Source organism: Phoca vitulina, unplaced genomic scaffold, assembly GCF_004348235.1.
Source record: "Phoca vitulina isolate PV1807 unplaced genomic scaffold, GSC_HSeal_1.0 scaffold3, whole genome shotgun sequence".
NCBI classification, from domain to species: domain Eukaryota; kingdom Metazoa; phylum Chordata; class Mammalia; order Carnivora; family Phocidae; genus Phoca; species Phoca vitulina.
In genome coordinates this window covers 5,239,238-5,252,494 of record NW_022589706.1, presented here as the reverse complement: position 1 = coordinate 5,252,494, position 13,257 = coordinate 5,239,238, and positions in this window count along the sequence as shown.

Below are 13,257 nucleotides of genomic sequence, written 5' to 3'. Positions count from 1 at the left end.
TAAAGAGGAACATCTCTGATAATGGTTCAATACGTCAAGAGGACCTAACAATCCTAAATGTGTAGACACACAGAACTAAAAGGGAAATGGAGAGATTCACAGTTATAGTGGAGATTTCAACACCCTTCTAGTAGTTGATAGATAAATTAGACAAAATAGGGTCACTAGGAGATGTAGACAACATTTACCTCCAACTAAATCCATAGCTGTAGAAAAAAATTGATAAAATTAAAGGGAAAAATAGGCAATTCAATAATACCCCATTTTTAGTAATGGATACAGCAAATATGCAGATCAACAAGGAAATAGAAGACCTGAATAACTCTAAGCATATCTAACAGACATTTATAGAATGTTCCACCCATGGGCACCTGGGTGGCTCAGTCAGTTAAGCATCTGCCTTTGGCTCAGGTCATGATCCCAGGGTCCAGGGACTGAGCCCTGTGTTGGGCTCTCTTCTCAGTGGGGAGCCTGCTTCTCCCTCTACCTCTGCCTGCCTCTCCCCTTTCTTGTGCACTCTCTCTCTCTCCCTGCCAAATAAATAAATAAAATCTTAAAACAAAAGAATGTTCCACCCAACAACAGCATAATACACATTCTTTTCAAGTGTACAATAAAATATTTTCCAGAATAGACACAGTCAATCCATAAACTAAGCCTCAATAAATCTAAAAGAATTGAAATTATACAAAGTATTGCTCTTTGTATAATTTCAGTGAAACTGAAAATCACAAAAAGAAACCTAAGAAATTCAAAAATATGTAGAAATTAATCAACACACTCCTAAATAACCAATGGGTCAAAGAAGAAATCACAAGGAATATTAAAAAATACTTTGAGATGACTGTAAACAAAACCACAACATACAAAAATTTATAGGATTCAGCTGAAGTAGTGGTTGGAAAATAATTATAGCCTAAATGCCTTTTTTTGAAAAGAAATATTTCAAATAAATAAACCAACTTTTCATTTTAAGAAACAAAAAAGAAGAACAAACTGAAACCAAAGCAAACAGAGAAAGAAAACAGTTGGAAATAGAGATTTGAATTATTAATATTGGGAATGAAAGATGGGACATCACTACATACTTTACAGAAATGAAAAAGATCATAAGGGAATACTATAAACAACTTTACTGATGAATTATATAACCAAGATGAAATGGACAAAATCCTAGAAAGATACAAACTACCGAAACTGACTCAAACTGAAAGATACAAACTACCGAAACTGACTCAAACTGACCAAAGAAATACTTTGATACAGTTGAGTTGACTCAAACTCAACTGACCAAAGAAATAGAAAATATTAATAGATCCATAACAAATTAAGAGACTAAATTAATTGTTTAAAAACTTACTACAAAAAAATCTTTGGCCCACCTGGTTTTATTAATGAATTATACGAATGTTTTAAGATGAATTAACATCAATCCTCAATCTTTCATAAACTCTTCCAAAAAGTAGAAGAAAAAGACATTTCCCAGGTTATTCTATGAGGCCATTTTTATCCTAATACCAAAACTAGATAACGATATCACAAACTATAAATATAAAACTATGGACCAATGTCCTTTATGAATATAGTTGAAAAATACTGAAAAAAAAAATACTAGCAAACTGAATCCAACAACATATAAAAAGGATTATACATCATGACTTATCCCAGAAATACAAAGTTGGTTCACTACATGAAAATTAGTCAGTGTAATACACTATATTAATAAAAATAAGAATAACACCCACATGACTGTCTCAATAGCTAGAGAAAAAAATTTCTGACAGAATCCAAAATTCTTTCATGATTTAAAAATAAACAAATAAAAACCTCAACAAACTGGAAATAGAAGGAAACGTCCTCAACCTGATAAGGGTATATACAAAAATCCCACAACTAACACGACACTTAGTAACGAGAAACAAAGATTTTCCCCTAAGAGTAGAACACAAAGATATCCACTCCTGCCACTTTCATTTCAATATTGTACTGGAGGTTGTAAGCAGAGGAATTAAACACAAATAAAAAACAAAGGCACACAGACTGGAAAAGAAGAAGTAAAATTATGCTTATTCACAGATGACTTGATTGTACATACAGAAAACCCCAAGGAATCCCCTAAAAATCGAACGAACAAGTAGGTTCAGCAAGTTCGTCTGACATAAAGGCATTTATTAACAAGGCCTATGAGACATAGAAATATTGTCTAATTTTATCCAACTTCATCGTGCTGTTTCACCCTCATCAGTAAAATGGAAATAATCTTACCTGCTTCTCTGGCTTAGATGGATTCAACGAGAAAATATATGTAAAAGTCTAATTCAGTGCCTGACACCTAATACATGCTCAAAAATGTTAGTTCGTTCTTTCCTTCATCATTTAGCTCACTATTTTGCTACTTAAAGGTGGTGCTTAATAACAATAATTTGATGAAATACAAATGTCCTAGCACAGTTGGATCACCTGACATTCATACATCAGCATAAAATAAGCTAATCTAAAACAGTTTGTCTCCTAATACCAAGCTGAGCTCAATCAGAATGGGAATGGATATTACTTTGGCAATCCTGGTTTCTTTCCCCCGCTCCTGCATTCATGGGGTGCTCACCACATTCCATTTCTGAAATCAATCCTACCTAAGGATTAAATGCCCTCAAGTCCCTCTAGTTGAGGAAAATAGGGTCAAGGGAAAGGGACAAACATGAGAGTATGGAGGAAGGTTTAGAATTCCTCCCTGCTCCTCATTAAATTACACTTGTTACACTATATTCCCCAGGAGAGGAATATGGCTTCTTCCTTCCACTCTACCTCCCCTTCCGCCATCAAAAAAAGAGAGAGAGAGAGAGAGATAAAACCTAACTTTCAAAGAGAAAGTTCTATGCCATGGACCAAAAAGAATGTGGAGTTTCAAGTTCACATGAAAGGGGCCAGAAAACTGGAAGATAACATTGATGAGGAAAGACAGAATTATACATAAAACTATCACTGACCTCTTTCCTCTGTTTTCTCCCAGTGCTGCCAGACCCTAGATGCTCTCAAGTTTTCTTCATCATTATAATACCCAAAGTATCATGCAAGACAAAGGGGGGATAATGGCAGGAAGGGACAAAGGGAACTGTTCCTACTGACTTCCAGTCAAAGACTTACATTCAAGGAATACACAACCGCATTGATCTCATATGGTCCAACTCAGTTCATAGAGGGGTTTGGGACCAAAATCCCAACTAATAATGACTGTATCTTTTACTGAGCTGCCCTCTGTTATGGGTTCAATTGTGTCCCCTTGAAAATACTAATGCCCTAACTCCCAATACCTATGAATGTAACCTTATCTGGAAATAGGGTTTTACAGATGTTAAAGTTAAGACAAGGTCATTAGGTTGGGCCTTAATCCAGTATGACTGGTGTCCTTATAAGAAGGGAAAATTTAAGGGGCACCTGGGTGCCTCAGTCAGTTAAGCATCCAACTCTTGATTTCAGCTCAGATCATGATCTCAGGGTCATGGGATCAAGCCCCATGTCAGGCTCTGCACTCAGCAGGGAGTTTCTCTCCCTCTCCCTCTGCTCCTCCCCCACCCCCACCCCTGCTCACACTGTCTCTCTAAAATAAAAAAATAAATCTTAAAAAAAAAAAAAGAAGGGGATATTTGAACACAAGAGACAAAGACAAAGGGAGAACACCATGTGAAGGTGAAGCCAGAGATGAGGGTATGCATCCCATAAGCCAAAGAACTCCGAAGATGGCCAGCAAAGCACCAGTAGTTAGGAAAAGGCATGGAACAGATACTCACAGCCCTCAGAAAGAACTAAGTCTGCTGACACCCTGATCTTGGACTTCCAGCCTCCAGAGCTGTGAGATACTAAATTTCTGTTGTTTAAGCCTCCCAGTGTGTGCTTTGTTATGGCAACCCGAACAAACTAATACATCCCTTCCAATAGACAATGGGACAAGGATTCAGGGGTTCAGGACCTTCACTGTGTCTTCTGCGGGAGGTATATAAACCAAAAGATCCCTGTTTAGCATTAACAATTGTGAACAGGGGCCTCTTCTTCTCCTCCTTGGCTTTACCCCAGGAGAATGGTTGACATAATTTTCTGATCTACCTTATCCTGATCCTTTAAATTAGGCCAGCCTTCCCAGGTCCTTGTCTTAAGAAGCATACCCTGCTCTCAGAGTAGTACAGACCTCAGTGTTTCATGTCCTGAACTCTGGGATCAGACTGACTACATTCCCACACTGATCCTTCCACATTCCAGCTGCGTGACTTGGAACAGGTACTTAACCCCTCTCTGCCTCTGTGTCCAGGATGGCAGAACCTGCTTCATGGGGTTGTTTTGATGCGCGCACAAGCACAGTGTCTGGTTCCTAGCCAGTGCCCATTAAATGTTTGTCTAACACATGCCTTAATGGAAAAGCTACTGTTACACACAATTGCCCCAGACTCCTTCCACTTGCTCTCATGTCCCCTGCTAAGAGTGTGGCTCAATATCTAAGTTTTGGAAAAACCCATGGCCTGCCTTTCTGATATTTATTTTTGACTTTCCCCACTGTCCTTTTCTGCTGTTCCTTCTGAGGTTTAGGCTTCTTCTATAGTCCAGGCCCAACCTCCAAACTCCTCCTGCTGGGCCTACCCAGGGTCCCTCTTCTAAAACTCTAAGGGAGAGACACTGATTATGCAGCTATCCTACCCAAACCTACTCTGGAAAGCCCCAGTCATCATGGAAAATGCCTTGAGGAAGGTTACATAAGTGTTGTCTGTGGAGGTGGACCCAGAAAATGAAAAGATGAATAGGTGCACAAGCTAGTAGGTTAGTAGCGAATTGAATATATAATCAATTTCACTACTCAGTCTAAGGTTCAAAACTTCTATTGCTGGTCAGAACAAAACAAGCCTGGGATCAAGGTGTTCCAACTGTCATGCTTTGGCAAGCACAGTGCAGAGATGTAATTGTGCATCCGGCATGCTTTGATGAGTCTCATGCCCCCACCTCCTTCAAACACATGAGGGGCCTTGTCAGAACAGATAACCAACTGACTCCCACAGACAGGGGCTGTGTGAGTCACCTTGCAGAAATCAAGACCCCAGCTGCTGAGATGAACAATGTCAACACTGAGAGTTTTCTGGAGACAACTTTGTGCACAACAGAGTGAATTTCAGCTGGCTTCTGCTCTGCTTAGTCAGAGTGGCAAACCCAGTGCCCTGCGTGAGCTTGCCTACAGCTTCAGTTCCCAGCCAGGAGAGACTTTGCCTCCTCAGGGATGTTTAGAATGCCTGGAGAAACTTTTGGTTGTCACAACTGGGAGAGGCAGCACTACTGGCCTCTAGTGGGTAGAGGCCAGGGAGGCTGCTAAACACCCCACATTGCATAGAAGAACCCTGCACAACAAAGAATTATCCAACCTAAAATGTCAACAGTGCCTCGGTTGAGAAACCCTGTCCAAGAAGGAAAGACCAGCATTATCTCTCTGGCTTGTATACATGGCTCTTGATTGCCCACAGTCTGGCTCCAATCTTGTTGACCAGCCTTATTATCGATGTTTGCCATTGGCTAAGAGCATGAAAATATGAGTTCAAATCCAAGCTACCCTGCCAGCTTGAACAAGATACTTCACTCTGGGTGCTTCTGTTTCCTCGTCTATAAAATGGGGATATTAATAAAATTTGCCACCTAGGGTTGTTTAAGGACTGAATGAACTACATGAAAGAATCCATGCAAAGTGCTTTATTAAGTATCAAGCAATTAAGAAGCAATGTTAACTATGATTTTTTTTGAACCCACTCTTTTTGCCCTGCCACTGGATGAGAAGCCCTCTCCCTTCCACTGTCTCACCTGTGATCAGTCTTGTCCTCTCTCAAAGTTAAGTTCAAATGTTGGTTCCTCTAGGAAACCTTCCCAGACCTGCACGTAGGGATCAATCAGTCCCTGCTCTGAGCTCCTCGGCATGTCATTTACTCCTGCGTCCACGCTGATTACCCACCAGTCTGCCAACTCCTACATGGCAGGGAACACATCCTACCACCCTGCCTGCCCTGGCTCATGCCACAGTGAATAGCCTTCAATTGTCCTTGGCATTTGTTATGTCCCTTACCAGCCTGAGAGCACTTCCTTACTCTTTTGGTTTGCTGCATGAATAATGAACTCTACATGCTGAGGTCATCTCTGGTGGTGAATGTCTCTTCGGCATGAGCATGAGTCCGAGGTTTATAAGACTTTCTATGGGTGGGACTGGGAGTGGAAAGGGTGGAGTTCCTATGTAAATACTCTAGTGAGAAGGAATGAAGACCCCTCCCCAATTCATATCCAGGGAACAAAAATAGTGGTCATTGCTGTGGCCACTAAGATCCCTATTGATCAGGCATTGCAAGGACTTTTCCATGAATTGTCTCCCTGATAGATCCCATGAGGGAGGTATCAGAATGATCCCTATTGTTATAATTACTTGACCAATGTCATATCACAGGTAGGTCTAGCTGCCTCAATGTCTATGTTTTAATGACCCTGATTTACTCTTCCTCAAACATAAGTCAATTGGCATCATTCAAAGGACAGTAGAAAAATCTGGCTTCAAGTTAACAACCTTCTTTAGATTCACAGTGGCAGTTATAAATGCCAGCTGGAAGGTTTTCTAAGCTTTTTGTTTCCCTAACAACAGAAACCATTCTTCGAAATAAAACTTAAGAATAAGTCTGTTTTGTAGAATACATAACACAGAGCTGTTCTAGGTTGAAGGAGATGGGGAAACCTCTGGAGCCATATGCACCTGCCACCCCTTCCCTGCTCCTGGTGCCCTTAAAGGAGTTCTGAGGAACCAGCTAGTTCCACCTTTACATTTTGCAGATGTGGAAACAGAGACTCAAGAAGAGGAAATTATTTGCTAGTAGTTACACTGCTCAAAAACGGCAGGATCAGGAATTAATTCTAGGTCCCTTGGCCCTGAATTCAAAGTTCTTTTGAATTCTTTGTGGGTATATTTTGATGCCTCATTTATGACAACTAGACTTTCTTACTGAGAAGTGCAGAAATATAAAATAAAGCTCAAAAAAAATCACAAAGGATTACTATGTCTCATCCAATATGATGCCTTCAGTTACAAGATGCATCCAAATTTGAGATGTTAAAAGTTCTGGAGCTCGTAGGCTTAGATCATAAGAATCTGGTATGTCAGACTTGCAGGCCTAATTCTGTGTCTACTGCAGACCCACTTCCTATGACTGCTGATGCAATTTCACATCAGACATCTTTGGGATATCATCTATCAATGAAAAACAGACAGACAGACAGAGAAACAGGACTTGAGCCGCTGAGAGGCAGAGAGGAGGAGCGAGAGGAGGGCAGGCTGTCTGATGCTCCCTCCCCGGTGCAAAGGAATTTACATGGAGAAGTATCTCCCTAACAACAGTCTCCTGCTGGTCCCCATCTGTCCACCAGGTGATTTGGGTCCTGACCAGTCTGTTCTCAGTCCCCCTGCCAGGTAGAAACATGCATCAGAGGCTGGGAAATCCAGCCCCTCTAAAGCCCAGAGCTGGAAGCTTTAAACTTAGAAGAATGGTGATGCCTTGTCCACTCCCCTAGTCCATCTCTATACAATTCACAACAAAATGGCATTTTTCAGAATGACACTAAAATTGCATTAATGCTGAAAAAAACAATTCTGGACCTCAGAATCAATGAAATGTGGTCTATGTGTCAAGAGAATATTTATTCTTTTGAATTTTGGTGGAAGACACTTCTAATGGGTTCTTTCTGTCTTTCAGCACTCTACATTCTAAGACATGAGTTCTAATAATTTTTTGGATTAATTCCTATTTCTCGTGCACAAATATTTTCCACTTACTCTATCCCTATGGAAAGGAAGAAGGAACCTACTATTCATCCTTAGATGAAGTAGCTTCTGTGACAAAGAATGGAGCTTGTTTTTCAAACACCTTTACTGAGGCATAATTGATAAGCAAAAAACTGGGGCATAATTAATATATAAAATTTGATGAGTTTGGACATGTGCAAAAACCCATGAAACCATCACCACAGTTAAGGTAATAGACATATCAATCACTTCCAAAAGCTTACTTCTATCCCTTTGCTTTTTGTATTTGGTTTTGTTTTTGTGGTAAGAACACTTACATGAGATCTACCCTCTTAATAGACTTACATAACTGAATATTCATATCTTTTAATTAGCAAATCCCCATTTCCCTCTAACCCCAGTCCCTGGCAACCATAATTCTATTCTTGATTTCTATTAGTTTCACTCTTTTAGATACTTCCTATAAGTAGAATTATAGAATATTTGTCCTTCGTGACTGATTTATTTCATTTAAACTAATGTCCTTAAGGTTTAGCCATGTTGTCACAAATGGCAAGAATTCCTTCTTTTTTAAGGCTGAATAATATTCCATTATATATCTATACCATATATGTATTGCACCATGTATGTATAATTTCATTTTTGTATATTTTCTTTATCCATTCAGCTTTGGATGGATATTGGGTTGATTCCATATCTTGGCTACCATAAATAATAATGCTACAATGAACATAAGAGTATGAACATCTCTGCAAGATCCTGATTTCAAGTGGGATTGATGGACCATAGGGTATTTCTATTTTTAATTTTTTGAGGAACCTCCATACTGTTTTCCATAGTGACTACACCATTTTATATTCCTACTAAAGGATGGGGCTTTGGGATAGAAAAAGGAATCAAAATTGTCTCCTGGCCAAGCTAACAGGCCAAACTCCTTCCCAACCACCATTGTCATAACTAAAAGTTCTTAAATTTTAAAAATGACAAATCCTAAAAATCAAAAGCAAAATGAAACAAAGAAAGCTAATTGTGTTTAGAGTTAGTGGCTTAACCATTCAAAGAATTATTTTAACTGACATTTAGAATACAGTAATTTGATTGTACATCCCTCTGAAGACAAAAACAACAACCAGAAAGGAAACTTGAAGCCTTTTCAGATCATATTGTTATTATACTATATTATATTGTTAGTAGTAATAATGATATTGTTGTTTTGAAACTACAAGACCTCAGTTTTGAAACTACAAGACCTCAGTCAAGTGTTATTAGAGATTTTCTTTGCCTAGATTTCCATAAGTTTAAAGTAGAAAACCATGAAGGTGGTCTCATGAGTTGGGGAAAGACAGTGGATGTTCTGAATCTAGGCCAATCTCCCCACCACCTTTGGCTGTGGCTAGTTAATTACTCAAAAGCAAGCATCCATTATCACAGTAATTATTAATTTTCTCCTGAAGAAAACAGACTTACCTCCAATTATAAAAGGATTTATCCACCCACATGACTTGGCCTTTAAGAAATGTAAACGTGATCTTACTATCAGGTGACAATGTGTCCTGGTTTGCCTGGTACTTTCTTGTTTTAAGCTGGAAATCCCAAGTCCTCAGTCCTAGGCAAACTGGGACAGTTGTCACCCTTCCAGGCAAACAATTCATTCACCTTTTCCCTGGTCTGGCTTCCTTTTTAAAGCCCTCTTTATCAGCTGGTAAGAGCTCTGGCCATTGCTTCTAGAAAAGATGACACCATGCCAAAATGCAGCTTCTCCTACCCCCATAGAAGAGGGGGAAGACAGTTGGGGTTGGGTAGGATGAAGACTTTAGGTCATCCCATGGTAGCCCTCTTCCATTGCACCTTATGTTCTTCCCTGCTCTTAAAAGTCCCACTTGCCTTCTCAAAACTGCCGTACCACCAAGGCACCATTTTACTGACTATATGGAAGGGAAGAAAAAAGAATGGGCAATTCCCAAACCAACTTGAGTGGAGATCTGGAACAAAGGAAGGGGATGGTGTCATAAATTCCTAGAAGCTTAGGATCTATGTGTGTGTGATTGTTCTGAAGGGGGCAAGATCTAGGACAAGGGTGGAGGTGGCTTCTGAGAAGCAAAAAAAAAAAAACGTTATTCTGTGGCAAAAAGAAAATTCAAGTCACCCACCTGAAGGGTCTGGATCAAGAGGATGTGACCAGCTGATGGGGCCAAGGTTGGCAGAAAAGAGTGAGGATTTAAGGAGGAGCCTGCGGAGCAGACCATGGAGAAACCCCATGAAAAGAGAGCATGGCCACCACTGCTTTTTCTTTGGTTTTAAAATACTTATTGGGGAGAATTATAAACATATACAAGAACAAAGAGAATAATATAATGAAACCCCATGTATCCATTTCCAGCTTTCAACAATTTATCAATTCATAGTGAATTTTGTTTTATTTATCCCTCCCCACTAACTCCAGATAATTTCAAAGCATTTCAAGTGTATACATTTCAAATTTCAAAGTATAGACATGATACTATTTCATCTATAAATATTTCAATATATAACTCTCAAATAGAAAACCTTTCTCTCAAAGCATATTTACAATCCCATTATCATGTCTAAAAAAATCAACACTAACTCCGTCCTAGCATCAAATATTCAGTCTGCTCAGAATTCCTCCATTTCCTTATTACATTGATTAATATGTCTCTTAATTTCTTTTTATCAATGTGCTTCCTCTACCTCTTTTGTTTTCCCTTACAATGTATTCACTGAAGTTATGTATCATTTTATCTTTACCAGTAAAGTTTCCCACATTCTAGATTTTGCCGAGTTTCAAGATTATGGTGGTATTTATTTATTTTTTTAATTTTATTTTATTATGTTATGTTAATCACCATACATTACATCATTAGTTTTTGATGTAGTGTTCCATGATTCATTGTTTGCGTATACCACCCAGTGCTCCATTCAATATGTGCCCTCTTTAATACCCATCACCAGGTTAACCCATCCCCCCACCCCTCTCCCCTCTAGAACCCTCAGTTTGTTTCTCAGAGTCCATAGTCTCTCATGGTTCATCTCCCCCTCTGATTCACCCCCTTCATTTTTCCCTTCCTACTATCTTCTTTTTTTTTCTTTTTTTATTATTATGTTACGTTAATCGTTTTATTATTATGTTACGTTTTATTATTATATTACGTTTTATTATTATGTTACGTTGGAGATGTATCTCAAAGGATTTGCTGTGGCCGATGTCAAAGAGGTTACTGCCTATGTTCTCCTCTAGGATTTTGATGGACTCCTGTCTCACATCATTAGTTTTTGATGTAGTGTTCCATGATCCCTTGTTTGCATATAACACCCAGTGGTCCATGCAGTACATACCCTCTTTAATACCCATCACCAGGCTAACCCATCCCCCCTCCCCCCTCCCCTCTAGAACCCTCAGTTTATTTCTCAGAGTCCATAGTCTCTCATGATTCGTCTCCCCCTCCGATTCCCCCCCTTCATTCTTCCCTTCCTGCTATCTTCTTCTTCTCCTTTTTTTTTTTAACATATAATGTATTATTTGTTTCAGAGGTACAGGTCTGTGATTCAACATTCTTACACAATTCACAGCGCTCACCATAGCACATACCCTCCCCAGTGTCTATCACCCAGTCACCCCACCCCCCCCCCCCCCCCCACTCCAGCAACCCTCAGTTTGTTTCCTGAGATTAAGAATTCCTCATATCAGTGAGATCAGATGATACATGTCTTTCTCTGATTGACTTATTTCGCCACAAAGATACAAATGTGGAGGTATTTAATATGTTCCTCTATCTCCTTCATTTCCTGGAGGCCATTAGTTAAAGGTAGAGGTTTGATCACATTCAAGTTCAATTTTTAGTCATTTTTTATGGCATGGTGAGGTTCCATCAGGAGGCATCTATGTGTGTATGAGTGTATTTTGAAGTGTATTTGGTTCTATTGAGGTAAAGGGAATAAGGACAAATGCTATGTTTCCCTTGATTTTTCTTTATTTATTAATTTTCTCAATAATTAATTCAGTCCCTAGAATCTTCCAAAAGTAACAAGTGACTTTATTGTTTGTTTAAAATATTATTATGAGCTCATGGGTTTCTTCTTTATTTGATGTATTTAATTATATTACAGCTATTATTCCTTTTGATGTTTACCTTTTTCTACCTTCAGCTATTGGAAACAACTTCATGTTGCTCCTAAGTCATTTTGACATGACTCCAAGGGCCTTTGATAGCTTCCTTGCTTTCTGGCATGACAAGATGTCCCACACTCATCCTATGCATTCCCTATCTCAGACCTGTACTAATGTACTTCTCCAAGAAACCCCAATTCTTTTGTGAGAAATGTTATTTGGAGACCAAAATTAGGATGTGAAGGTCCTTATTGCTACTGGATTGATCATTCTTTCTAGGTTTTTTCAAAGGATGGAACTAATTTTTTTCCTTTTCAGAGAAAATATATCAGCAATTCATTTTACTTGTATCTTCTCTTTCTAATAAAGAGAACCTCAGTGCTTTGTCTGTAATGTCGTTTGCAAATATCTTCTCCCATTCTGTGGGTTGCCTCTTTGTTTTGTTGACTGTATCCCTTGCTGTGCAGAAGCTTTTTTATCTTGATGAAGTCCCAAAAGTTCATTTTTGCTTTTGTTTCACTAGCCTTTGGAGATGTATCTCAAAGGATTTGCTGTGGCCGATGTCAAAGAGGTTACTGCCTATGTTCTCCTCTAGGATTTTGATGGACTCCTGTCTCACATTGAGGTCTTTCATCCATTTTGAGTTTATCTTTGTGTATGGTGTAAGAGAATGGTTGAGTTTCATTCTTCTGCATGTGGCTGTCCAATTTTCCCAGCACCATTTATTGAAGAGACTGTCTTTTTTCCATGGTATATTTTTTCCTGCTTTGTCAAAGATTATTTGACCATAGAGTTGAGGGTCCATATCTGGGCTCTCCATTCTGTTCCATTGGTCTGTATGTCTGTTTACAGACAAAGCACTGATTTCCAAGATCTATAAAGAACTTAAACTCAACACCCAAAAAACAAATAATCAAGTCAAAAAATGGGCAGAAGACATGAACAGACACTTCTCCAAAGAAGACATACAAATGGCTAACAGACACATGAAAAAATGTTCATCATCATTAGCCATCAGGGAAATTCAAATCAAAACCACATTGAGATACCACCTTACACCAGTTAGAATGGCAAAAATTGACAAGGCAATAAACAACAAATGTTGGAGAGGTTGTGGAGAAAGGGGAACCCTCTTACACTGTTGGTGGGAATGCAAGTTGGTACAGCCACTTTGGAAAACAATGTGGAGGTTCCTCAAAAAATTAAAAATAGAGCTACCCTATGACCCAGCAATTGCACTACTGGGTATTTACCCCAAAGACACAGATGTAGTGAAATGAAGGGCCATATGCTCCCCAATGTTCATAGCAGCAATGTCTGCAATAGC